This window comes from Varanus komodoensis, unplaced genomic scaffold (genome assembly GCF_004798865.1).
Source record: "Varanus komodoensis strain SLA01 unplaced genomic scaffold, ASM479886v1 scaffold3, whole genome shotgun sequence".
In the NCBI taxonomy this organism is placed as follows: domain Eukaryota; kingdom Metazoa; phylum Chordata; class Lepidosauria; order Squamata; family Varanidae; genus Varanus; species Varanus komodoensis.
The window spans coordinates 36,959,050-36,984,536 of NW_025335761.1; the positions used below are offsets into that span (position 1 = coordinate 36,959,050).

General features: G+C 44.4%; 1 protein-coding gene across 1 annotated transcript in view; it reads left to right on the plus strand.

The window, feature by feature from the left end:
* The first annotated feature begins 2,247 nt into the window (after positions 1-2,247).
* Positions 2,248-25,487, plus strand: part of TMEM63C (transmembrane protein 63C) — an 82,570-nt gene continuing 59,330 nt past the window's right edge. The window contains exons 1-2 of the mRNA XM_044436420.1: positions 2,248-2,378; positions 24,569-24,751. The gene's annotated coding sequence lies outside the window, so the exon portion shown is untranslated. The remainder of the gene's footprint in view (positions 2,379-24,568; positions 24,752-25,487) is intronic.

Here is a 25,487-nt window from a genome sequence, read left to right on the forward strand (position 1 = left end):
TTCGGCAAAGCCTCGGGGCGGCTTACAACAATAGGAATTTAAGGAATTGGGTCCTGGTTACCTGAAGGAGCGCTTACGTCCATATATGCCCAGCCGCCCCTTGAGATCAGCGGGAGAGGCCCTTCTCCGGGAACCCTCCGGGAAGGAAATTAGGAGGGTGGCTACTCGGAGGAGGGCTTTCTTTGCGGTGGCGCCCAACTTATGGAACACGCTCCCCAGAGAGGTCCGCCTGGCGCCGTCGTTATTTGCTTTTCGGCGCCAGGCGAAAACCTTTTTATTTAAGCGGTATTTATTTAAACGAGAAGGAAGGACTCCCTGGAGAAGAGCCTAATGCTGGGAACAATAGATGGCAAAAGAAGAAGGGGACGGCAGAGGATGAGGCGTCATTCCTAGATGGAGTCACTGAAGCAGTCGGTATGAGCTTAAGTGGACTCCGGGGGATGGTGGAGGACAGGAAGGCCTGGAGGAATGTTGTCCATGGGGTCGCAATGGGTTGGACACCACTTTGCGACTAACAACAATTGTTGCCTTTAGAACAGAAAAGAAATTAGAAAACTTAAGGAAAATTAGATACCCTGAAAATGATGGCTGATTCAGACATTACATAAATGTAGTTTTCAGAACTTCAAGATTCCTGTTTCTAATAAAATATCCAACATACAAACACCCATGGCGAGATCTGAAGATCTGAAATAACGAAATCTGAACTGAGGAAGAATTTCCAGAGATTACATTAGACAAGGGCAGATGCTCTTAATATAAATAAAATGAATTCATATACATTAAAAAGTGTTTATATCATAGAGTTGCTATATAACCAGTTCTATACAGAGTGGAACATTCCAGGCAAAATTAATAAAACAGTGTGGTTTGGTAACCATCAGCTATGTACATACAGAAGGAAATTTTAACTGTTAGTATTAACTGATTTTATCTGGCCAGGGTGGCTTATTTTATATTGTATTTTTTGGATTTTTAATGTTTATATTAATTTATTGTTGTAAGCCGCCCCGAGGCTTCAGCGAATGGGACGGCATAAAAATGTTTTAATAAATAAATAAATAAATAAATATGTAGAGCCAGCATCAAGGGATGGACATGGTTGGGCACCTTTTCTGGATGTGTTCTTGTCCTCCTCCTCACTATTGTAAGCTGCTGTTCACCTGCCTCATTTTGGTTTGACAGCGGTGGTGCTGAGAGGGAGGAGCAGCAGATGCCAGGGCCTGATCACCAGTTTTCTGGCAGTCAAGTCTCTGATGACCATGGCGGCAGCTGAAATGCAGCTGATGACAAGGGTCGTGAGAAAGTTAGCTCATTGAAGCAGGGGGCCCAAGGGCCCTGCAAAGCCTGGGATTGGCACTATTTCTGAGGCAGCAAAAACTCCACCTGTTGTAATGCTGCGTGTCACACGAACTTCATCATAGAACTCTAGATCAGTGATATTCAGAAGGATTTGTTGGCATCTCACAGAGAGGTGGTGACAAACCGCTGTGCCCACAAACTGAGCCCATGTCAGCTCCCTGTTGGCAACAGGGTCTTCCGTTTTCCCCGACCCCCAATTTAACTGCGCTTGGTTGGGTAATTTGCAGAGAGCCCCTACTCCGGGCATTCTGGAGAACGGAATTTCTGCCGCGCGCGCCTTCTGCTGCAATGTTGCAGAAGGGAGGAGCGCAGCAGGCGCAACGGGGAGGTCCCTTCCTTGTCGGCCCGCTGCAACGAATGCTCCTCTGGGAAGCTCACCCTCTCCCTTCGCCCCAGCTCAGGTGGCAGGGAAACTCGAGGAAAGGGGCGGACTGGCCGGCGCGCACCCCCATGACGCAGGATGTCATCTGCGCGGTTATGGCACGCAAAGTGAACCCAGGTGCAGGGGGAGGTGGGGAGGAAACCGGGCTCCTCTTCTCCAGCCTTCTCAGCCTGATGCTGCACAGATGCTTTTGGACTACAGCTCTTGTCACCCCCGATCGCTGGACTTAGTGGCTGCGGCTGAGAAGAGCTGTAATCCAAAACTATTGAGAGGACGTCCAAGTTAGGGGAAGACTGCATCTTACTCCAGTTTCCAAATGGAGGCGCCCTTTGCACGGCTTCGGGAATTTGCAGACCATCCCTCGGCTCGCGAGAAGTGGCTTTGGAATGGTTATCGCTGTGTGCTTTTTTGTAGCCTTTGCCTGACGGTGCAGATCTCGGACAAGTGCAGAGGCGGCGGCGGCAGAACAACGGATCTGGAAAGGGCACCGCGCCCGCGAAAAGCCTCCTTTTCGAAAGTCTTCGGACGCGGAGTTAGCCATTTGCAGACGATCCCTTTTCAGTTCAGGGGGTTCCCTTGCATAGTGCCGATGGAGCAAAAAAGCAAGATCTGCGTTGCCCTTCGACTCGCTCAGGTAGGAAACGAACCTCTCCAGCTCGTCCCCTTACCACGAGGACAGGAGACTCCAGCGTCTCTCCGCGCACGTGAAAATGCGGCGCTCCCCGCCTCCATTTCCGGGATTTGGAGGGGAGAATGCCTCATGAAAAAGCCTTGCTAGATCGCGAGGAGAGGATGCTTTGCGAGGCAGCGATGCAGGTGGGATTCCTCCCTCAATTAGCGATGGAGACATTTGTTCCCGTTTTCGCCGTTCGTGCTGTTGTCTTGGAAGGGTCCCCTTTGCTGTCAAACATCCAACAGGAAGGGAAAGGCTGGGAAGTGGGTGAACATGTGGGGAGGCCGCAATAATCGGGCGTGGGTCGGCCAGGGCATGTGAGATCACGCGAGGAACAGTCGGGGAGAGCCTCTGCCTCTGCTAGCGCGGCCTGCCGTTAGGCCGGCTGGAACAGTAGAAAGACGGGTGGTTCGTGGGACTCTGTAGAGCAGTAGCCTAAAATATAAATCAAGAGTGCGGCTGCAGCCTCATCATGCTCTGCTTGTGGGCTTCTTGGTGCAATTTGGCTGACCACAGTTGGGAACAGGATGCTGGGTTGCTAGATGATACTCTTGGGCGGGTCCCAGCCGGCCTCTGTATCCTTAAAAGCAATTACAAAAAGCTAAAAGGAAGGTGCATCAAATTGGGGCCCAGTTTCTCATTTATGGGAACTGGAAGGCTACGCATGATTTTTTTTTCTTTTTTTTAAAGTGAAAATCTTGCCATTGGGCTAAGTTGTGCAAGTTACCCTAATCACAGGTTGGGTATCATCCAGCTGTACTAATTTTTGGGAGCAGTGTGCCTCACTTGTTGGTTGGTACTAAATCTGAGGCTCCTGCTATGAATATATGAATATCTTAGTTAATGATAGGAAAAAGTACTACTGAGATAGCACAGAGTGCATTTCTTCCAGAATAAGCATGGACACCCAGACTCAAGAGAGCTGGAATGGTATATACAGGCCTTCCGGTATTGTAGCCTGACCACGCAGGTCCTCACCCCTTCCCTTTTGTCTTCATTAAATAAATAAATACAGAGGGCTAGGTATACTATACCACTTCAGACTGCAGGTAGAGAGGATTCCCAAAATGAAGTGCTCTTATATATATAAAAACTCTCCATGTAGTAGATTCCCTTTCCTTAACAACTAGTTTTCTGCATGGAGGGATTTGAAGTTGTGGTGGTTTTCGTATGGAAGAACATTGTATCATGTGTATGAGGTCACTCTAAAGTCTATGATGGTATGGCTCAGTCACAGTTTATAATTTAGGTAAGGTTTATTCCCAAATCTATACCTAATCCATGAACATAGCTACCCCATGTATTTATTTGGTTAGACTGCAGTCCTGGTTGGATGGGCAGCTTCAGCTTGGGTCCCTCCGAATGTTGTTGGCCTTGAACCCCCATCAGCCCTAGCTAGCACAACCAACCAGTTGTGGGGGATCATGAATGTTTTTTGCCAAAACATCTGGAGGGACACAAGTTACACCGCCCTTGTACTGAATCCAACAGCTTTATTTTATTCCAAGTTTTCAAATGCACACAGCTATGGAACAGTCACTGCCAACTGGTGAACTAAGATTTCCTGTTTAGCAGTTTAAACTTTTTGTGCTGGGATATTGCACAAAATGATACAGGTTGTTGCACTTCTGAGACAAATGTACAGTAGTTTTGTGCAAGAAGAATACCAGTGATGATGCCATAAAAACTAAGGGCACAATTTTATATAAGTTTAGATATAAAAAGGCCTACAACTGCAAGGATGCCCCAGCCAGTGCCATCTGTCTTTTTTCTATCTAAAAAGTGCCCATAGGATTGCATTTTAAAACAAGTACATTTGTATTTATTTTTGTACTTTCCAATAATCAAAGCTCTCTAGACAGTTCAGAAATTAGGAGAATGAAAGCACGATACACAAAAACTTAAGTGCCAAGTAAATTGCAAAATCAATTGATGACTGCTGCACAGCACAACATGAGATCCCAGGTTGCCGATGCTTTCTTCAGTTTTGGACTACAGCTCCCATAATCCCAGACCAGTGAGCACACTGGGACTTGTAGCTAAAACATCTGAGGGCACCAGGTTACTTACCACCTTTGTACAATGATTTTTATGCTACTTGAAAATCATAGAAACAGATCTTACAGCAACACAAAGCATTTATCTGGCTATCCCAGTGTAGCCTGCACTAGCAGCTGCTGTTCAGAGTTACAGGTGGGAATCTTGACCATTGTGTAAGAACAATTTATGCCTGAGATCTTCTGCCTGGAAAGTAGGAGCTCTGCACTGACCTAAGCAGCATCCTGTATGATTTTCATTACTTCATATTGGGCTGAATTCTCTAATCACAGGAACTTTTGAATGGGTTTTCTGGCTCCTGACTGCAGGAACAGCTTCTGGGCCAGGGCTGATGAGCAAGTCAGAAACGAAGAGCTCATTGCATCACTGATCTCCCTGATGATGATTTTTTCTAGAAAAGGTGGGGCAACATCTTAGAACATCAGTGCCTTATTTTCTGCTGAAGCTTTTCCTAAGATCACCAGTTTGCCTGTCTTTCTAATCTCTGCTGATCTCACCTAGTCATGCACACATCCATCTGTGTGGCCCCTGCTTATTGCTGCAGTTTTATTCAGGGGCCACATTTATCGCTCCTGGCAAATAGCCCTTCAAAGATGGAAGAGGCTGAGAGTGTGTCCTGAATACATACCTCAGCCTGTTTGTATTGATTATTCTTTATTTATTTAAAATATCTTCACCCCACCTTATATCTGAACTGGATCTCTAAATGGCTTACAATTAGGGTTGAAAAGAACAGGAGCTATGGTCACTCAACCTTACTTCTTTACCTTTGCATGTTTATTAAGATCTTTTCCTTGGTTGAACACATCCTATATCTTGGCCTTTTCCAATCTGGGGCCTCAAGATGTCTTAGACTGCAGTTCTCATCAGCACAAGCTGGCATGGGTACCAATTGAGGATTATGGGAGTTGTAGTCCAGACAAGCTAGTGGGTACCCAGTTGCGGAAGGCTGTTCCATCTATATATTTCTGAGTGTATAGAAAGCAGTGGCTTGTCTGAATTTGCGAATCACACATGGTAGGGCCAGGTCAGAACAGGAAGCATATAGCTGTTCTGATTTGCTGCTGGCTGAGGGATGAGGCATTTCTCCTTCTGTCTAATTCTGTGATTTGTTGCCAATTCCTGCATATTATGCTCCTTCCTTGGAATTTGCTCAGCTTATATTGGGGGAGTTTCATGATAGTAATAAAAAAGACCAGCTCTCTCTTGTCATAGCAAACCCTGAACTGTTACAGATTATAGAAATCAACCGAGCATAACTGCAGCCCTATAACTCCTGTAGTTTACTTTTTGGTTGAGAAACCCAAATTCATTCTTTAGCTAACTTGCTCACAGGATTCCTCCCACCCACTATAAGATTTCTGAGATACTGTACATGAAATATTTTTAACATGTACGTATGAAATATGAAGATTCTTAAGGCAGATAGTATTAACAGCCTTCTCTGAACTGGTACCCTCCTGATTCTCACTGGGGTAGTGGAGCTGCAGTCTGACGCATCTGGGAGAAAGCTGTTGTTTACTGTAAGGCTATTTGTTAGAAAAGGAACTGTTGCAGGAGTTGTAACCTTGTATGGTCAAGATTTCACATACTGAGGGTGTCTTTCCACTAGGTCACACTCCCCTTATTCTTCTCATGATTCTGAACACTTGCATGGATGACCATAGTTGTTCCATATTGAAACCATGCTGGTAATCGAACTGAAAAAGCACTGCGATATTTTGCATCATCCAAGAATGCCTGGCCTTGATCCACTATTGTAGGTTTAATCCCTTCCCCCCAAAAGGTAATTTTGCAGGATCATATGAATCTAACTTTTTTTTAATGCTGCCTTCTTCTCAGTTCAAAGGATAGAAACATCCCCAACTTAAAGTAAAATCTTTCATCACAGTTGTGATCCTACCAAACCATGTTCCTTAACTAGCTTTAATTAGCCAGTCTAATTAAGAGGCAGAGATTCTACCATTGCTATACTACATACATATGGTATCCTCATCACTACTGATGTAAAACAACAGCAACCCTGAAGACAGACTTAATCTAGTCTGAATATTTGTGTTTTTATTCATGGTTTTGGCCATATATCACCTTGGAGATGGTGCTCCAAAGGTTGAAGCTTCCAGGTTGCTACTAAGAGTAAAAATGGAGTAATCAAATCCAGAGTTACTCCAGTAATATGGTTCTGCAATCCAATGATGCATTTTCAGTGTACTTCCATCCTGAGGATCTTACATATACATGACTTCCAATGAAAGGGAAGGAACCATTAGGTATTGGAGAAATGGCAGGGAGCAGCAGATGCCTGGGAATTCAGGTCTTGCAAAAGAGGAAGGGTTTTACTGTTGCCCAGATGCCATTGCAATGGCGCACCAGTGTACCCCTTGCTACCCTGCAGGACTGGGATTCCCAGGCATCCGCTGCTCTCCTGTGACTTTTCCCATTGCATGATACCATGGCAACCCAGCCTCATTGATGGACAATATACACTTTTTTTTGGCCTGATGGTAGAAAGGTGAGAGGGGTGGGGAATGTAGGAAGATCTCATAGAAAGAGTTGTTTTAACTGCTTGTTTCTGTGCTAACACATTTCTCAGGGTTACAACAGCAGGTTAGCTCCTGCCTTGATTTTTTAAATGCTTTTATTTTTTTAAAAATGTTGATGGTATTTTTTCACCCCTAATAATCTTGGTATTTCACATAAATGCATTGCAGTTACTATGGATCCCCCAAGCTGTTTTGGTGGCAATTAGTTACAACTCAAGAAATTTAATTGTGCAACCTGCAGATGCAAAGGGCAGTTAGCAGATCAGTGTCTGCTTTTGGAGCCTGGCTCCAGACCTCTTGCGTTTGTTTTGTAGAGCATCCTCCACTCCCAGCTGCAACATAAATTAGTGTCCTTATGTGAATGAGACTTTGGTCCAGGATTGTAATGCTTTGGGACATGATGGTGTGCAGTTGTTTACCACAGGCCAGCTGATGACCTGCAGTTTTTCATATACAGAAGAAAAGGATGTCTAGAATCAAAGAGTACTAGAGTTGGAAGGAGCCAGAAGGCCTTTGGGTCTAACCTCCTGCTATTGCAGGACACTGAATTACACCATCCCATTCAGAACACTCTCCAGATGCTTTTTGAATGTCTCTAGTGAGGGAAAGCCCAGAACTTCCCAGGTAATAGGTTTGATTGTCATACTACTCTGACAGTTTGGAAATTCTTCTTCCACCTTGTTGGTTTAGGTCTCTGAGGCTTTTATTGGAGGTGGCTTATTCTTCTGATCTATGTGAGAACCTGTTGGAAATGCTCCCAAGTTGGTCAGGAGGCTTGCAAAAAAAAAAAAAAAAAAAATATTCCATGGAAGCCATTTAGCTCATCCCCCCAGCCCTTCTATTCCCACATGGAATTGACAAGCCCAAGTCCAGATTTTGATCAATTCACATTGCATGGTGGAGACTATCATGAGGTTCTGGATGTCTACAGAAGAATCCAGCAGTGGCAAGACTCTGGCTCTGGTGACAATCAGCTAATCCTAGTTTATGGTGCAACATCAACAGTGCTACTGTTGGATGCTTCTCTTTGCATCCACCTGTTTCTTTATCCAAGCATGACTGGTACACTGCTGTGGCTTAGTTACTCCAGTGTTACTGATAGCTCTGAGCCCAGCATGAAACACACTATAAATTGGATGTACATTATCAGTCCCTTTGGCATGGGATGCAGTGGTCTGTGCTCAGTGCCTACTAGGATCTGAAGAGCATCTCGAAGGATAACTTCCTGGTTCCCATGCAGGTTTATGGAAACTGCCCTGCTTTGCAGAGCAGCATGTTGCTTGACAAGGAGAGGCCACAGCTCAGTTACTTGGCATGCAGAAGGTTACAGCCTTGTACAAATACAATTTTGACATCACCAAGTAAAAAGATCAGGTAGCAGGTGAAAGGGAAAACCAAAAAAGCCACTGTCAGTCAAGAGTAGATAGTCCAGGATTGGATGGCGCAATGGGCCGACTGAGTGTAAGGTAGCTTTGTTTGTTCCTATGACTAAGCAAACTGGAATGCTATCCATGAAGTCATACATAAAATATATGAAAGAGGCTTTTTATTATATATGCCACATTTGTTACTAGTTTGTTCTTAATTTTTTAAAAAAGTAATGCATGATTTGATGAACTTGTATATTCATTTGGAAGGGTCTATTTTATATTGCAAGGAGCTGTGAAGACTGAACTTTTAAAGGGTTGCTAAGACATGAACTAAATACATATTTTGCAATTCCCTGCATATGCAATTCCCCTACCTTGTGAGCAGGGACTTCAACACAAACATTTTTGCTTTGCAGTGTAGATCTGCTACATCTCTCTCTCTCTTCCCTTGTCTTTCATTTGGAATGTGCTGAATTAGATTGACAGTCTATGTGTAGATGAAAACATAGTGATGGATTGTTTGAGTGATAGGTAGATGGAAAATTTGCATTTTAGAATGAGTCCATAGGTAGGGAAAAATTCAGTGGGTTGTCCCAAATATGTCACAGCACTTGTTTGATGGGAATTTCTGGAATTTGACGGATTATAATGCTGTGAAAACTGGTACTGTTCTCCCTGTGTCAGATGCTCAAGCAGAGCTGATGTGTCAGAAATCTGCAATGGATCATCTGCTGTCTTCTGGAGGGTTGTGTAATCTTTGGGGATCTGGAAGGCTAAAGGACAAAGGAACCATTCACACTGGCTAAAGATGTGTTACCATTGGGCCACTATGATTGAGAGAGGCTGTGTTTTCATGGCTCGGTGGGCTAATTGCCTCTGCCAATATCTGAGCTCCTAACATACTGCCTGTCCCAGGGAAAGGGCATTTACTTACCACTTAGAGGAAGTATGTAAACCTTGCTGTGACGCCTGGCAGGAAAAGCAGGCCAGGATTTATGGATTTACACAGCTGTCACCGAAGCAGGAGTGATCTTAGGCTGTTGAGCATTTAATGGAGTGGTAAGGACTGCCTGAATCCTCTGTGCTTGTTCTTGTTAGGGTGCCTGGCAAAGTCTAGGACAGAGAGTGCTGTCTGATGCTGCACGTCTACAGCTCTCTGTCGGTCTAGGCTTTTTTTATTTTCCCCTTCTCTTTTTGCATTTCTCCTGGAGGCTGCATGAGATGGAACCAAGCGCACAAATGGAGACTGAGACCCAGCTGGGCTGCCTCATGTCAGTCTCTCAAAGGGGAAAGTCACCAGATGTCTGCTCAGAATGCAACTAGCTCTCTGGGCATGAGAAGCCAAGGGCACCTGGAAGTGTTACAAAGTCTGTACGGGGGGGCAGGGGGGGCTACGGAAGAATAGGATGCAGCTGCCCTGGCAGAGGAGAAAGCTACTTTATGGCCTCCTGGCTCTTTTTTTTATATTAAATGGCAACTGCAAGAGTAGACTTTGAACCTTCAGTGTTTCTCTCTATAGCATTAATCACCCAAAGCTGTGAGAGAATCAATGGCCACAGTGAGTATGTGTGCTGCATGATTTAGCTCCCATGTGGGAAAGAGTTCCCAGAAAAAGAGGTCCCAGAAAGTTTTGTTCAACATTTTTAGGGCACATGCCCTAAATTTCACATATTGCTCTGCCTGCTGTCTGGGCTGTGGCAACCAGCACAGGATTGGCACAGTCCCCGTATGATTTTCCTTGATAAGATGTGAGCAGCTAATTCAGCCTTGTCCAGTCTGGTGCCCTCTAGATGTATTGAACTACTACTCCAGGAATCCCCCAGTCAGTGGTAGTCCAACTCATCTGGAGAACACTAGGCTTGGGGCAGCTGAACTACATCAGCATCTCTGATTACTGGATGTCCAAGAGACTCCTACTGAAGGGATAGAATGCAGTCTTTCAGCCTGGGCCAACTCAGCCTTTCATATGTATTGCAATGGCTGTACAGCCCACTTCAAAGCAGTGAAAAGTTTCAGGGGCTCTAGCACTTACCCAGGCTCCAGCTTCCTTAGAAGGAGGTCACTGGGGAGTCATGGTGTCTCTGTGATACAAGTTTCGTTTACATGTATGGGGTCCACAGCATTAGCACTCCAACAGATTGCTGCTACCCTTTCCATATCACCATTCTCTGCTTCATACAAGCTTTGGCACTTGCTGCTTCTTTCCAGTCCATTTCTGTACCTTCACACTAGAATAAAAACTTCGAGTCACCTGCGGCAGCTGTAACTCCATCACTTCCAGTTACTGTCAAAACAATCTGGTCATTTCCACCAAGGGACTAATTAGTCTCATGCAGGAAAGAGTCTGTTTCCTGCACCTCATATTAATGTCTGTGATGGCCACTGAATATTATTGGCTTTTTGGGCTAGAGCTCAAAATGAAGTGGGTTGGGATTTACCAGTGACAATACCAGTTAATGCAGATAAAATAAAAGCTATCAACAGATCCCATTGTCCAAAGCCGTCAGAATCTCTACATGTCTGTAGTGGCAGATGGACTAAGGACTTTCTAAGGCTGCCTCCAACCTGCCCACATAACCAGCAGCGACCAGTCACAGGCTGTTGCAGCCTACATATCCCTGTGAATTTATTTATTTATTTATTTATTTATTTAGAAAATTTCTATGCCGCTCGGGGCGGCTCACAAAACATTAAAATATAATACATTAAAAATATAAAACGAATTACAATATAAAATAAGTCCTTAGTTCTGGACTGATAGCAAAGAACCTCCAGTGTAAACCGTCCCACAGGTGAACACTCATGCTGAATTATAATCCCTGATTAGCATCGAGCCTTTCCTGATGAGCCACATTAAGGAAGGAAAAGAGGATAATGTTTCACAAGGCTGCCCCAGCCCCATGGCAGCAGCCCTCTGGGTGTTCTTCTAGAGGTCCCCAAACTCTTACCCTTCTACTGATCCAACACCCCAAAAGCAGCAAAACTTGTTTTTTGTGGTCTTGATGCCTCGCTACTTCTCATTAGGCAGGCTTGCCACCTTTGGGTGCAGTGGGAGCCACCCTTCTATTTTCATAGACCAGGACTCTGAACCCTCATCCTCAGCTCTCCTCTTTCCAAAAGAGATTGCATTTCCATTATCAAATTCTGAGGACTTGGGTGATTGAGACACCAGCACTCCAGAGCTATTTGCTGCAGCCTGAGACTGCTAAAACAGGAGAAACCATTTATGTCACCAGGACTCAGTCAGTGTGGAGGTAGAACCAATCAGCCCAAAACCAGCTACATCCTTATTTAAGCCCAGTATTGCTCTGGTTCTTTTTGGACCTATAGACATGCAATCCTTCTGGCTTCTGGACCCAGCATCACTTAGAGCTTTCAGATCTCTCCCCATCTTGGTTCCTTGTGGACGATCAGAATGTAGCAGAACACTGAAACCCAGGCACCATCACTGAACACCATCTGAACCTATGGCCTCGAATGGTACACCCATCACCATTCACCATTTATGAATTAAGATTTAGATGCACATCCAGTTAACTTAAGGTATGTGAAACTGTGGGGGACATGGGGGTAGAATCATCTTGCCTTTTGGCCAATAAACAGAACACCTCGAATGCTCACTGTTTCTACATTGATGCCATTTCCTGCTGTACCTCTACACCCCTCTAACATAGATTTAGAGATGGGCAATCTCTTTCAATTCAAAGGCAGTTTTGGAGAAACCTTTGCATGCTACATTTCAGTGGTGGGTTTTGCTGAATGCAAAGACAGTGAGGCCAAAATACAAAAATCCACCACATTGTAGCATAAAGCTCTGACTGCCAGTTACTAAACCTTAGGGAAAGCATTTCAGCTTTCTAGAGAGGGGAGACATAGCAAATAAAGGGGGGGGGGGGGTGGGGGAACCACCTAAGAATTGGTGGTTGAGGAGAAAGGGGGTGGGAACTCTGGGAAACCCAGGGAGGGTGCATATGGGTCACAACGTCAGATTCCCCGCAGTTCTACCTGCACTGCACCGGCATCTGTGTTTACCCCACTGTGTGGAGTGCTGCTATGCGAAAAGCTTTGAAGTGGGAAAGTCACTTTCAGATGAGCACTAGAGACTTCGAAGACCAGGGTGCTGGTTCAGTACTGCTACCCTCTGCAGTTTCATTAGAGTGAGAGCCTTGGCACAGTGCTTGCTTCCCTGGAATTAAGCCACATGCTCTATTGCAAAATCTGCTCCTCTGAGTTGGCAAAAGCAAGCTGGACTAGTGTAGAGACTCTGCTGAGGTTTTCAGGACCATCATGGCATTTGAAAGAAGCAGGGTAGGGTCAGGGTCAGGGTCAGGGCCATTTGTGGAGCCGAGAGGTGGGCCAGATTTATACTGTATGGTTGTCTGTTCACACAACACAGGGATGGACCCAGCTGCCCTACCAGGAGCTCACTAGAAAAGCCATGTTACATGAACAGGGGTCAGAACCTGCATGGAGCCTGGGAGAAAAGCACATTGCCCAGTCAAGGCACATATAACTTTCTCTCATTGAAACAAACAAGACTTGATTGCTTGACTTTGGTTGAATTGCACCCATTCAAAACAAAATATAGGATTTGTTGAAACCTCATGAAACAATAGAATAATGCAGCAGGAATTGAGCAGGATTGTTCAGCAGGATTTTAACAGTTATTTTTGAAGGAGGAATTGAGCAGCCTAGTACAGCAAGACTTGCTGGGTTTCTAACAGGAAGACTACATGATTAAAGAAAAAAGAATTTTAAAACTTCAAAATGATGCAGTCGGGAGGGATTAGTGTCATGTAGTGCAAATTCATAAGTGCCCATTCCCTCCTGCAACTTTATTATTTATTTAAAATATTTATAATCCCTCTTAATGCTAGTTCCCAAGGTGGCTTATCATAAAATTTTAAAATCCATGCAAGAAATAAAGCCAATAAAATTAAAGCAACAATTCAAACAGAAGAGCAGTGAAAAGAATAAAAGCAACTGCAGCAGTAAGAGAATGCGTAAGGACAAAACAATGCCAACAGATTGGCCCAAAGGTTAAAATATGTCAGACCCAGTTAAAAGCTCATAGATACCATTAAAAGCTTCAATATATAGCATTGTTCTTCAGCAGTACTGCAAAGAAGGAGCCAGCGAACATATGGGGGAGGGCATTCTGCATCCAGAGAGCCATGACCGGGGAGACCTTGCTCACTGCCACTCATCTCAGATGGAGGCACTCTGAGCAGAGCCTCTGTGAAGGATCTTATAATTAGGCAACTTAATTAGGCAGCTGGTTAAGGGTGCTGAAAGCCACCAACAGTATCTGAGCCTCCATCAGAAGTAAGGCTGCGCTCAACAGCAACCCCAAGCTGCATACCTGATTCCTTGTGGCAGGGATGAGAATGTGTCACTCGCAGATATTGTGAGTTGTCCTTCCTTATTTGTTGGCTCTGTTGGGTAGGGCTGATGAGAGTTGCAGTCCAATGACATCAGGAGGTTTGTGTGTTCCAGTCCTGTTTGTGACACGTGTGCCCTCATTCAAAACAGGCGAATCCTTTCCTAAGTGGCACCTGGGCCTTTTCTGGAGGGGAGTGTACTCCTCCATAAAGCAGGGTTGGGGAAACTTTCAGGCAAGGGCCTTGTAGGGAGTTGGGGGCTGGATATCATTGTAAGCCGTCCTGAGACAATTGTCATAAAGGACGGCATATAAATGTTTTAAATAAATAAAGATCAGCAGTGAGTGAGACCAAAACCAAAGTGTGGCGTGAGAGAGCCCAGAGTGGCCAAGTGCTGCTTCTGAGGCCCTTCTTCAGACATTCTGCTGGTTGAGGGGCAGCAGCAGCCTTTTCTGGGGCAGCAGCCTGGCATGGAATGCCCTCCTAGAAAGACTTGCCAGTGCCTGTTTTGGGTGCCGTTTGGTGCCAGGGAAGACCTTTTCCTGGACTTTTCTATCTGTTTTGTCCCGTGCAATCCCTTTTGATCCATGTTCTTATTCTCTGGCTCTTGAGTCTTATGCTGCATCATAATTTTATTCTTATTTGCCTCATTGAGTGTTTAACCCATTTTATAAATTGCTCTGAGACAGCTTGTTTGCAGAGTAACCAAAACAATAAAATAAATAATAAATAAGGTTAAGCTTCAGCATATAGGCCTTCATCCAACCTATATCTATAGCAGCCTTCCCCAGTATAGTATCCTCCAGTTAATTGGACTACAACCCGCATAGCCCTAATGGCCAAGGATGACAGGAGTTGTAGTCAAAAAATGTGGAAGAATGCTGGTTAAGGCTGATTCGCTGCCTCACTTGGAGAAGATAGAAAGGAAAGTGGGAAAACAGAATAGCCGAACCATATTCCAGGCAGCCATGGCATTTAAAACAGAAGAATTAGGAGCAGGGAAGGATGTATTTGTGCAAGATAGCACTTGCCTATACACTAAGCATAAGCAGGAACATAGATAATACAACTCCTCTTGTAGCAGATGTGCTGATTTTCAAGGACATCTGGATTCTGCACAATTGCTATGTTAACACAGTAATTCAGAATGCTAGAACATTCATCCAGAAAGAACCAGGGATGCTCTTCAGCAAAAATCCTGCTTTGAAAGGAATTGTTTGGCTAAGGCAGTTGGAAGAGCTCGATCTGCTGAGCATCATATATTAATAAACATCGCTATGTCTGTTCTTAGAGTCAAAACCTCAAGCCTGATGGTTGCTCTCAGCTCTTGCTGATACTGCTGGGAAATTGTTGATGCCTAATAAACCTGAGCACTATGTATTCCCCTTGGAGGAGAAACAACAAAGCTGCAAAACACACCCATATGAGTCTGATGGGGGGAACAGGAGAGGGAGACAACAATGGTTGTGGAGGAATGTGTGCAAAAAATATGACCGCAACACAGACTTCTGTGGAAAAATCCTGAGCAGAATATCCAGTCTGTGAATATTTACCGTAAAAATAAATCTTTTTTCCCCCTATACTAGCATATCATCTTCCCCCAGCATTCTTGTGTGGGGAAAAAATATTAAATTGGTCTTGGCCCCAAATAATCAGAAGCAGTGGATGAGTTTCAGACAGAGCCACTTGCTGGTGTTGCTGTCTAGACTGCGGAACTCTGTTCCCTGGGAGGCGTGCCTTCTCCCATAGCTCTTTTCCAGTATGTGGGGAAAGCTGGCCTTAAAAGCTAGCCAGGCTTTTTATTTTTATTTTAATAAGGCCATAGTCTTAGATGTATGCCCCATTGAAAACAGTGGGAAATCTCATTATCCCCCCACATTGTTTTGATTGTTTTTTTTTTAGGCAGCCTTTGTAGGCCATTTTTGGGGGCATATTGGCTGAAAAGCAACTTAAAGATAAATCATAATGTAATACAAAATATGAAAGTAAAATAATTGCTTATTTCCCCTTTAAACATTAATATGAAGTTAACTGGGGCGAATATTTATAGTCTGTGTTAATGCCTTTTAGACTATACCCAGATAGCATCTTCCTTTCTAATTCCTCTAGCAGTAAACCTGACCGCAGTATTGGAATAATGGTGGCAAGCTATTGCACCAAATAAGGCGTAGGCTAAGGGCTGATTAGCTTTTGGAATTTTAAAATTTAAAATGCATACCTTGGTGGCACCAAATAAGTTTTCTTCTTAGCCCATGTTTCATGTGTACAAAAAGATCAGCATGGCCACCGTGTTCTGTAGTACTACCAGTTTCATTCTTTTAGAAGTCTGGCCTTATTTCCTCAGTTGTTTTGTACTTCTGGCTGCTCATCACTCAGTCTTCTTTATTCACCCATGTCTGTGAATAGCCAGAAAAATACTGTAAAGATTTTCCTGCAACAGTCACTAATTTAGGCTCTGCCATCTGCTCTGATTCTGCTAGACTCTAGTCCAGTTCTTGACCTAGCTTGCTATTTGCAAAGGGATCACCCAGATGGCTTGTGGGTGTCAGATGCACCGAATAGGTACGACTGAAGAACCCTATCTGCAATTATCCTTTGTTTCCAGTGTGGCAATTACAAGTTTTATTAAAATGATACGCAATGTTGGAATTAAGCCTTGAACTGGATGCACATTCTGATCAGTATGGCATTTTCATTATGAACTTTGCACATTCAATAAAGGACATTCTGATAATCTTTGATTAAAAAAATACCCTACTACCCGAATAATGAGAAGCTAAGATAATTTTCTACAGCACAAGAAACCATCAGTGCTGGGTGTGCAGTCCTTCAGTACCATTGCCTAAACATGGGGTCTCTAACATAGTGCTCACGGACATTCTTGATGCTAGGCTCTGTGCAATTCCTGGAGTTGATTTTATTTCCTAAGATTTTTTAAATGTTAAAAAAGTTAACTGGGAGGCTGTGTCGCTGCAAAGCTGTGGTGACCTGGTGCCTGCAGGCAACCCCACTTTGGGTGCAAGGCCTGGTGTAGCAACTGGGACTGGTTACCACTGCCAGGAGGAAACAAACCTAGTCTTCTCAGTTGTGAGCCAACTTGCATGTAATTTGACTTAAAGACAATTTCTGTTTTCTCAGGAAAAGAACTCATTCATAGACCTGGAAACTCCGTGTAAATCTCATCCAGCCCCTGCCCACTTGTCTGGGTGGAGATTCCACAAGATTCTCTTGCTTTTCATCTGCTAACTCTTAAGAATAAGCTAATTCCCAGTTCTGAGATGGATTCTACAAGATTCCAGTTGTTCAGACACCTGGACAGTTCCCTATGCATTAGGCTGGACAAGTGGTGGCACTTAACCCGGTTGCAGTCATCTCTAGGTCATCTCCATTGCAAAGCCAGCATCAAGTGACCTGGCTTTTCACTTAAGCAGAGGTGGACAACTGATTACAAAAGGATTGTTTCTGACTTTTAGACTGGGTTATGATATGTCTGAATGGACCACTCTATGCCAACCATAACAAAAATGAAGGGGTGCTCTCCAATGCCATCTTTATTTGGGTTCAGAAGAGTAGCTTTACATGTTGGTGGTCAGAGCTCATCTCTCCATTTTATGTAGCTTCTTGGGCAAATTGTTTTCCTTTAGCCTCACCAGTTTTCCTTCTGGAAAATGAATGTTTTAACTGGCCATACCCACCATAGCAGCCATTTTATGAAGGGACAGTCCTACCTCCAGAGCAGCCATTTTCTAAGAACATTGATGGCATGCTTACAGCATTTCAAAAGTGCTTACCTACCTGCAAATTTGGGGACTCCTCTCTTTCAGCTCCAACAGATTCCCTTGCTAGATTTTAACTTGATTGGGGGTATTTTTCCCCAGGCTTTTTATATGTGCTGCCCAGCACTGGAATAAACAATAGATTGTGTATCTCTGTGTGTTTATGGAGCAGGGGGAAATTATCCTCTCATGGGAGCCAGCATACTCTCCAGTTTGTATATATACTTGAACTGAATCACATCTATACCTTCCTTGTCTTTCCCCTCTCATTTGTGGGTGTTTTGTTTTTAATGCTCAGCTTTTAGCAGGCACCTATTGCATTTTAGTATTAGAAAGCTCATGGCACATTGATGGTGCCATAGCAGTGACATGTTGCTCATAATTTCTCATGCATTTCACACCTTTTCTGTGTAGCTGTGGGAGTTGAGGATTTGCTCTCTTCCCTGTATCCTCTCTGGACATCATGGTCTGGCTGTTTTGAAGCCCAGTGGTATCTGTATGTTTAAAGGGAAGCTGGAAATGGTGTGATCTTCTGCCCAGTGCTTGTTAGTCAGCCCACATATTCAGCCGCCCACGCAGAGAGGCAGACAATAGGCCGCTCTACGTCAGCCGCAAGAAAGCCAGGTCACTGGAGACTAGCAGTGGCTCCAGGGAGCAGCCTGTGAGCATCTGTATTGCTGTTCATGGTCTTTTCATTGGAGATTTCTTACCTTCTGCCCTGTTCTTCAGCAAAACCACTAGCAAATCCCTTCTCCTTGCAAAGAATGTATTTGCACTGGTGCCTTTTCAAGTATCAGTTTCCAGTTCTGTCTGTTCTTCTTTGTTCTGGTAATTCATCAGACTTGCAATCTGCCCTATTTTGTCTGGTTTTTAAAACTGTTTGTAATGAAACCGTACATTGGCCCAGGATCTGATCTGTAGCCACATTTCTGGAACTTTTTCCCCCAAGTACCCATGGGCCTTTCAGTGAATCATTAAAAATTGCCTGTTTTGTTCAGTATTTGGGGCATTAGTTACTGCTGTCTTTATCTCTTTTTAAAAGATATCTTAATTGGAATTAAATAATTCTTTTACATGTTTATAAGCTCCTTTGACCTGAATTGCTGGGTATAAGTGTATTAGACAGATAAAAGTGTTACTTTAGCTAGTTCACATAGATTAAACCAGAGTTTCTAATTCAGATGGAATGAAGAACATTGACTTAATATAAGCAAAGAATGAAAGACGAAAGCAAGCATGCAGGCAGAGGGGTAAAGGACTGTTCAACCCTGTCATTAGATCTTGGCTTTATAACCACAATTATGAAGCTGGGAATGATTGTCCATACCTGGCTACTGAGACATCTTAATGGAATAATAAATAACCAGGATTGAGCATGTTCCTATTCTCCCATGCTGCACAGTGGATTCTGTAATAACAAGTTGCTCTTTGGGAGCCTATGCAATCAGAATTGGTCTCCCTTAAAGTTGGCAAAGGAGGAGCTGTGTGTAAATGGCTGGACTAAGCAATGTTGGGATCCATTTGTCCAATCCAGCATTTATGGAAATTGCAAGAAGTTTAGCTTCACAAGGGCACCATTTTAAGGAGATGGAGAGTATCTGAAACAGATCTCCCTCCTTTAGAACTCGGGCCATCCTGAAATTTGCAATAACAGATTCTGTGGTAAACTGAGAACCAACTAGAACAGGACTATTAAATTTCCATTTTGGAAAAGCTCTCAGGGGCAGTAGTCCAGTAATAGGTGGAACCCAAGGCAAAAGAGATAAAACCAAAAATGGCATTAATTTAGATTAAAGCTTTTAGTATTGCTAGTTCTAAATCTTGTTGTTACATGATGTCAAGTCATCTCCAACTTACAGCAATCCAATGAATATAAATTAGGAGAAGTGTTTAAACTTATTAGGGAAAATCTGCAGAACAGCAGGGAAATCAGCAAAGGGTCAGTGGTAGAAGGAAGGGACCACCTGGAAGTCACCCAGGCCATCTAAATAAGAATAATCAGTGGACCACCCCAGAACAAAGTTACCCAGCTTTTCCTCTGTTTCACAGGCCAAGTTGATTATGGCAAGAAATGTTAAAACAAGCAGCACACAACAAATCAGTCCGATGAAGTATAAGCAAAAGGACCACAACATATACCAAATGAGAAACTAGTGGACTTCTCTGGGCTGTGGAGCACATCCTAGAGCATAAATACCACAAGTTCATCCTTCTCTTACCCACCTATTGCACCTCAGCTGGCAGTGAGATATACAAAGCACAACTTCCATTATTAACCAGAATGCACAGGAAATGGCCTAGAAGAGAAGGCAGTCCTGAAGAGTTTTAATAGTGGGAACCCAGAAATTATTAGATTATCACATGATAGCAGGGATAATAAATTTCATCTGGCTGTCCCAGGAAACTAAGCAGGGGTAGCATTTTATATCAACTGCTTTGTGTTGAATTTTGGCATTCATGTAACTAGGGCCAGGGGATATGAGGAGGTAACACACACATTTACTACCATTGTACCTTATGAACTGCTTAATTTTGACAGTTCTTCTTGGGGAATATTAGCTATTGGGCAGAATAAAAATATAACCAATAAATATTTGCATAGCAGCTAATAGTTATAGCAGCCATCCATTACTTATCCTCATATCCTCTATGCCACTGTTGTCACTGAAGCACTCACAAAAGACCTATTTGTTAATACAGGCTTTGAAGGGATAAAGCAAGTGCTCTGTTTGTTCTTATTCCTTGTGTTGACTTTTTATGGTATTTTATTACATACTTGTAATTTTAGCATCATTATTTTAATACGGTTTATATTTGATATAGGTTGTCAGCCACCCTTTGTGTGCAAGGGCAGGATAGAAATCAAATGCACTATGCCACGTACCAGTTGACAGCACCTGTCTGAATTGCAGGTGTGGCTGGGGATGATGCGGGGCACATAGGTTGGGGAAGCCTGCACTAGGCCAGGGTTAGAGAACATGGAGCCCATGGGCAGCAGAGCCCCCCTCAGATGCCTCTCTAAGATACTGTACCCCACTCACATCACCCACATTACATTTTTAAAAAAAATCATGTCTTTTTTTACCAGCAGCTAGGATTGCTGTGAAATAGGCTTCTATCAGTGCTGAAAACTGGGTTCAAAGCAATTTTAAAATGCTAAGGCTCAGCTCTGTACTCAGACCTGTACTCAGTGTTTTCAGTAGGCTGTGTCTTTTGTCGTGCCGTTTTGTGGTGGTGCACAGGACAGCTTTTCAGACTGCCAGATGTGCCCTTGGTCCAGCAAGATCTGCCCCACTAGATCTGCACGCTAAGGCACAGGAAAATCTAGAGATATAGGAATGTTGCAAACCCACATCAGCTTTGGGTGCCATTTCCAAGGATGCCAAGAATAAGTGCTAACCTCTGTGATGCAGCACAAGAAAAACACTGTAGCTCTGCAACAGCCAATGAGTAGCTGTGAGGTCACAGAGATCAGTGCCAAGCAAGTAACAAGTCCCTGTCGTGGGGAGTTTGCCATCTAATTAGTTAATGTTTGCTCAGAGCTTTGCAGATGCATCATGCAGACTCAGTGGTATTAGGGCATTATTGTTGTTAAGGCACAGTGTATGAGCAGGAGGCAATTAATATCCAAAACAAACAGTCTGTGAAGTTTCTAGTGGGGGTAGGAGCAGATAGTCTCCCTATATAAACCTGTGTGGAGGCTGCCCTTGCAAAGTGTTAGGCCAGCAGCCTGGATGTTGTGCCAAGGGGGAAGCAGACAATAAGAGGGAAGCGGAATTGGAAGTTTTCAGTCCTGTATGAAAAGGTAAGAGTACAGAGCTAATTTTTTTCCTTTGGAATCTTTGGTTGTATTTTATAGTTTTAATGTTTGTATAGCATTTTAATCTTTTAGATGTGCATAATCCATCCAGAGAGCATTGGCTTTGGGGTGGATTAAAAGGAAATCACTTAATAAAAGCGCAATCCTATGGGGATGCCTTAAGCCCCTGAACATGGTGGCTTATGGTCATCCAGCACAGAGGAGAAAGAATGGCAGATGTGATCTCTGCCTCCCAATCTGCAGTGTTGCTTGACGGGCCTTTTTGCCCATTTAGTTGGCGTAGTTTGGAGATGGAGGGAAGAAGTCTGGAGAGGCTTCAGGATAGTTTGTGTCTTTACCTCCCTGGTCTCTCCTCTTCCCTGCCTATCTGAGATACTCTTTTCTCCCTGCTCCAAGGTTGCTTTCTTGGTCTCAGAGAACAGCCAGTGTAGCTCTTTCCAGGCTCTCTCTGAGGGGGAGGAGGGTCTGGAGCTCAAATTCCCAGATGGAGCACAGTCTCCAACCCTGGAACTGCAAATCTGAAATACCCACTGGTCCCCCAGAGGCCACAGGATCGCTCCTTCTATAAGTAAGTAAATAAATAAATAAAATTATACCAAGTTGGTCCACAGTATGGTCTGCAAAGATTGGCAATGGCTGTACAAGGATTTAGACAAGGTTCCCCCCCCCCCGCCCCCCATTCCTATCAGGAGTGCCAGGGTTTGCATCTCTCACTTTGTGTGTGCAAAACCGCTACTCGCAGCTGAGCAGCAGCCCTTACCATAGATCCTCAATCACTTAGCCTGAAGAAGAGCTTTGTGAAGTTCAAAACGTTGCACTTCCAGTGGAATCACTGCCTTCCACAACCAGTTGCCCTCCAAGTGCGTTGAACTGCAACTTCCATAATCGGACAGCATGGTTATAAGAACTGCAGCTCAGCATCTCTGGAGGCCACATCTGGGAAGCCTTCATTAGAGTATCAGACTAGACTGGAGAAATCCCGGTTCAGCTCCCCAGTTGGCCACAAAGTTCTCTAGGTGACCATAACCCAGTTTCCAGCTCTCATTCCAACCTACCATAAAGGGTTGTTGTGAAGTTAAATGGAGAGGGAGAGCACTTTGGAGAAAGGTAGGATATATATGGTTTTTTTAAAAAAAAAAACCATAATTACTTGAGTTAAAATATAATAGCATTACCCACTGGATCCTCTCGTGCTTTGGACTGAGCATGTTGGGAATATTCTATATGTTTCTGTTCTGATCGGTTGTCTGCATGGATGCACATGCCGTTCAGCTTGCTGAGGGTTGATTCTTGTTTCAAGGCAGCACCATGTGCACCATGTTAGCCCCAAGGCTTCCAGTCCATACATACCACATTTGGAGATGCGCCACACCCTTCTGCACTTCATCTTTCTTTCAGAGAATGCTGGTGTAAGTGCGGCAAGTACATCTGGCAATGTCAAGTGTGACTGGTCTTACTTTGGGACTTTGCAAGGTTGCACACATATTTATGTATTTATTTATTGCATTTCTGTCTTTTCTTTCCTCCAAGATTATGAGACAATTTATATAATTTTCCTCTTCTGCATTTTAGTGTCAAATAAAGTCAAGCATGATTCTATCCCCTCCCCACTCCAGTTATGTACAGAACTCTCCCTTCTCCTACAGGAAGCTCTTACCTCAATTGTCTTAATAAAGAGGTAGCAGTAAAGGCCAGCAAGGGAGGATTTACTGGGGTGTGAGAGCAGAGAGGAGAGTAAGCAAGAGTTCTGTGGCCACTTGTCCTTTGAAAGAAAGGAAGGCCTATTTTGGAATCTGCCGCCAGGTCAGCATCTAGCTGTATGGGCTAGGAGACGCTGATGAGTTGGGTGCAGGATGCCAAATTATGATTATGATTCTTATTGCAATTATATCCTTCCTTTTTCCTCTTGCAAGGAACTTAAGGCAGCTTGCTTGGTCCTCTTCCTACTTCCTCCTCCCAACAACCCTTTGCAGTAGGTTAGACTGAGAGTCAGTGACTGGTCCAAAGTCATCCAGTGAATTTCTTAGGCTAAGCTGAGACTAGAACCTGTATCCCACTAGTCCTGGCCAGCACAATAGCTATTATAACTCACTGGTTCGTTTGAACACTTGTTTTATAGCAGTAGAAGAGATGGAAGCATTTCGACATTTCAGCAACCCAGGAATGATTCCAGATGACCCAACAAAGGTTTGGTGCTGAAATGGTTTTATTAGCGTCATCATGTATGATTGTTGCAAGGAGACAACCATGAAATAGCATGTGGCCCTTGGTTGGGCAAGCCCTCATATGACTGCATCTGAAGAAACTATCATGAAGTCTCTGATAGACAGCCGGTCAGATTCATCCATGTTTAGCCCATATGGTTCCCTGATACGGTTATAAGGGCAATGAGATGTGTTTGCTCCAGGCGTGAGATGAGAAAGCAAGCAGCTGAACTGCATACTACTAGTCCTGCGGTGGTCAGGCTGCTGTGTCATAATAGTCATAATTCACACAGCTTTTCTCTGGCATATTTAAAAAAGCAGAAGGCAAAACAAAGCCTGCCTTCTGTGTTTTCAGCCTGGGGATGGAAATCTCCGGTTGTAACATTTGATAGCCCCTGGGAGCACAGGGAGCAGGCACCGTACTCCGTGCAAGCCCCCCTCTGCCCCTCCTTCCCAGACAGGGCCCTTATAGTAGCCGGCAGCCTTGCCACTGCAGAATCACAAAAAGGCACGTGCTGAATTGGATGGATTTGATGGATTACTGCAGTGACAGGAGATGAGGTGGGGACACTCTGTGTGTCTGTATGTGCAAGATCCTCCCACATATTCCCTGGCTGTTGCTAAATGCTGCGCACCATGTTCCAGCTAAGTGCGGTATATAAGAGGCATAACTCGGAGGGAACTGTTAGGGTTTGCTGATGGCAAAAAGCCCAGTTGAAGTGACTGAGAAAGCTGACCATTCTCCAGAGGTTTCTCCGGGGTGGGGAGAGTTTCTGCTTCCTTGCGCAGACTTGCCTGCTGTGATGATTAGAACTGAGAAAAGGCCTCTTTAGGCAGCTGACCCATCCCACTCTCTTCTGCCAGCCAATGCAGGATTGCTTCCCGTGTCCAAAGAGACGAGGAGGAGGGCAGGATACCACTTCTTCATGCATTATGCGCTGCGTATTCACCAAAGCGGCCTCAGATGTACTGACAGCATCTTTCTTCTTGCGTCTCCAGGGGCCTTTGGGCACAGCTGCTGCCTCACAGCATGAATAGGCTTCAAAACTGATTCTTGGAACTTTACTGGGACTCACCGCGATAGAGGGAGAAAGAGAGAGATTCAAGCATCCACTCCCACCTTCTGGTTGCTCTCAGTTACTTTGCAGACTGTGTTTGGGATCATCTGACTGTCTTCATCAGGTATGTGGCAATTGCAACATAGTTTTGGAGCCAGGGCTTGGGGCTTGGGCATGAATGCAGGTGTGGAGTAGAAAGTGATTGTGCCTGCCTGGCCTGAAAAATCAGCCCCCTTCAAGGGCCTTGGTCAGGAACTCTGCCAGGAGAGGCCCAGTCTGAGACTCTTAGGACTCGGCTGAGTAGTTTCTGTTGAAGTGTCATGTCTGGAGCCCTTACCTGAATTATGCGGAGTGCTCAGAGTGTAGCTTTGGATGTGCTTTTCAGTGTCAGATAAAGGCAGTGCCAGTCGTCAGTGGGAGAGCAGGAAACACCCTCTGGAGCGCAGCAATTGACACACTCCACCTCTTGGAATGCTGCCGGCTGCTTATAGCAAGCAAGAAGGACTTGGTTCGCTTTCCTTGGTACTGCCTTCTCCAGGAGTGCCCTCCAGATGTTTGGGGTCACAACTGCCAGCACCCTGGCAATTGGCCATTCTGACTCGGGATTATAGAAATTACCATCCAAAAATCCTGAAAAGCCAGTTCTGTCCCTTGTGCATACTGACCTAGTTTGCATGACGTGGTATGGATCCTCATGGGTTACTTAGCCCACAATGAGCTGCAGTGCCCACAGGCACCACTTTGCATATCCAGGCCCCACCCGGAGGTTCTGAAGACACACAAAGCCAACAGGCGCGAATTATTCAAGGATTAAACAGCCCCTGTGTAATGCATGCTCTGTCCTGGGGTTAGCATGACTC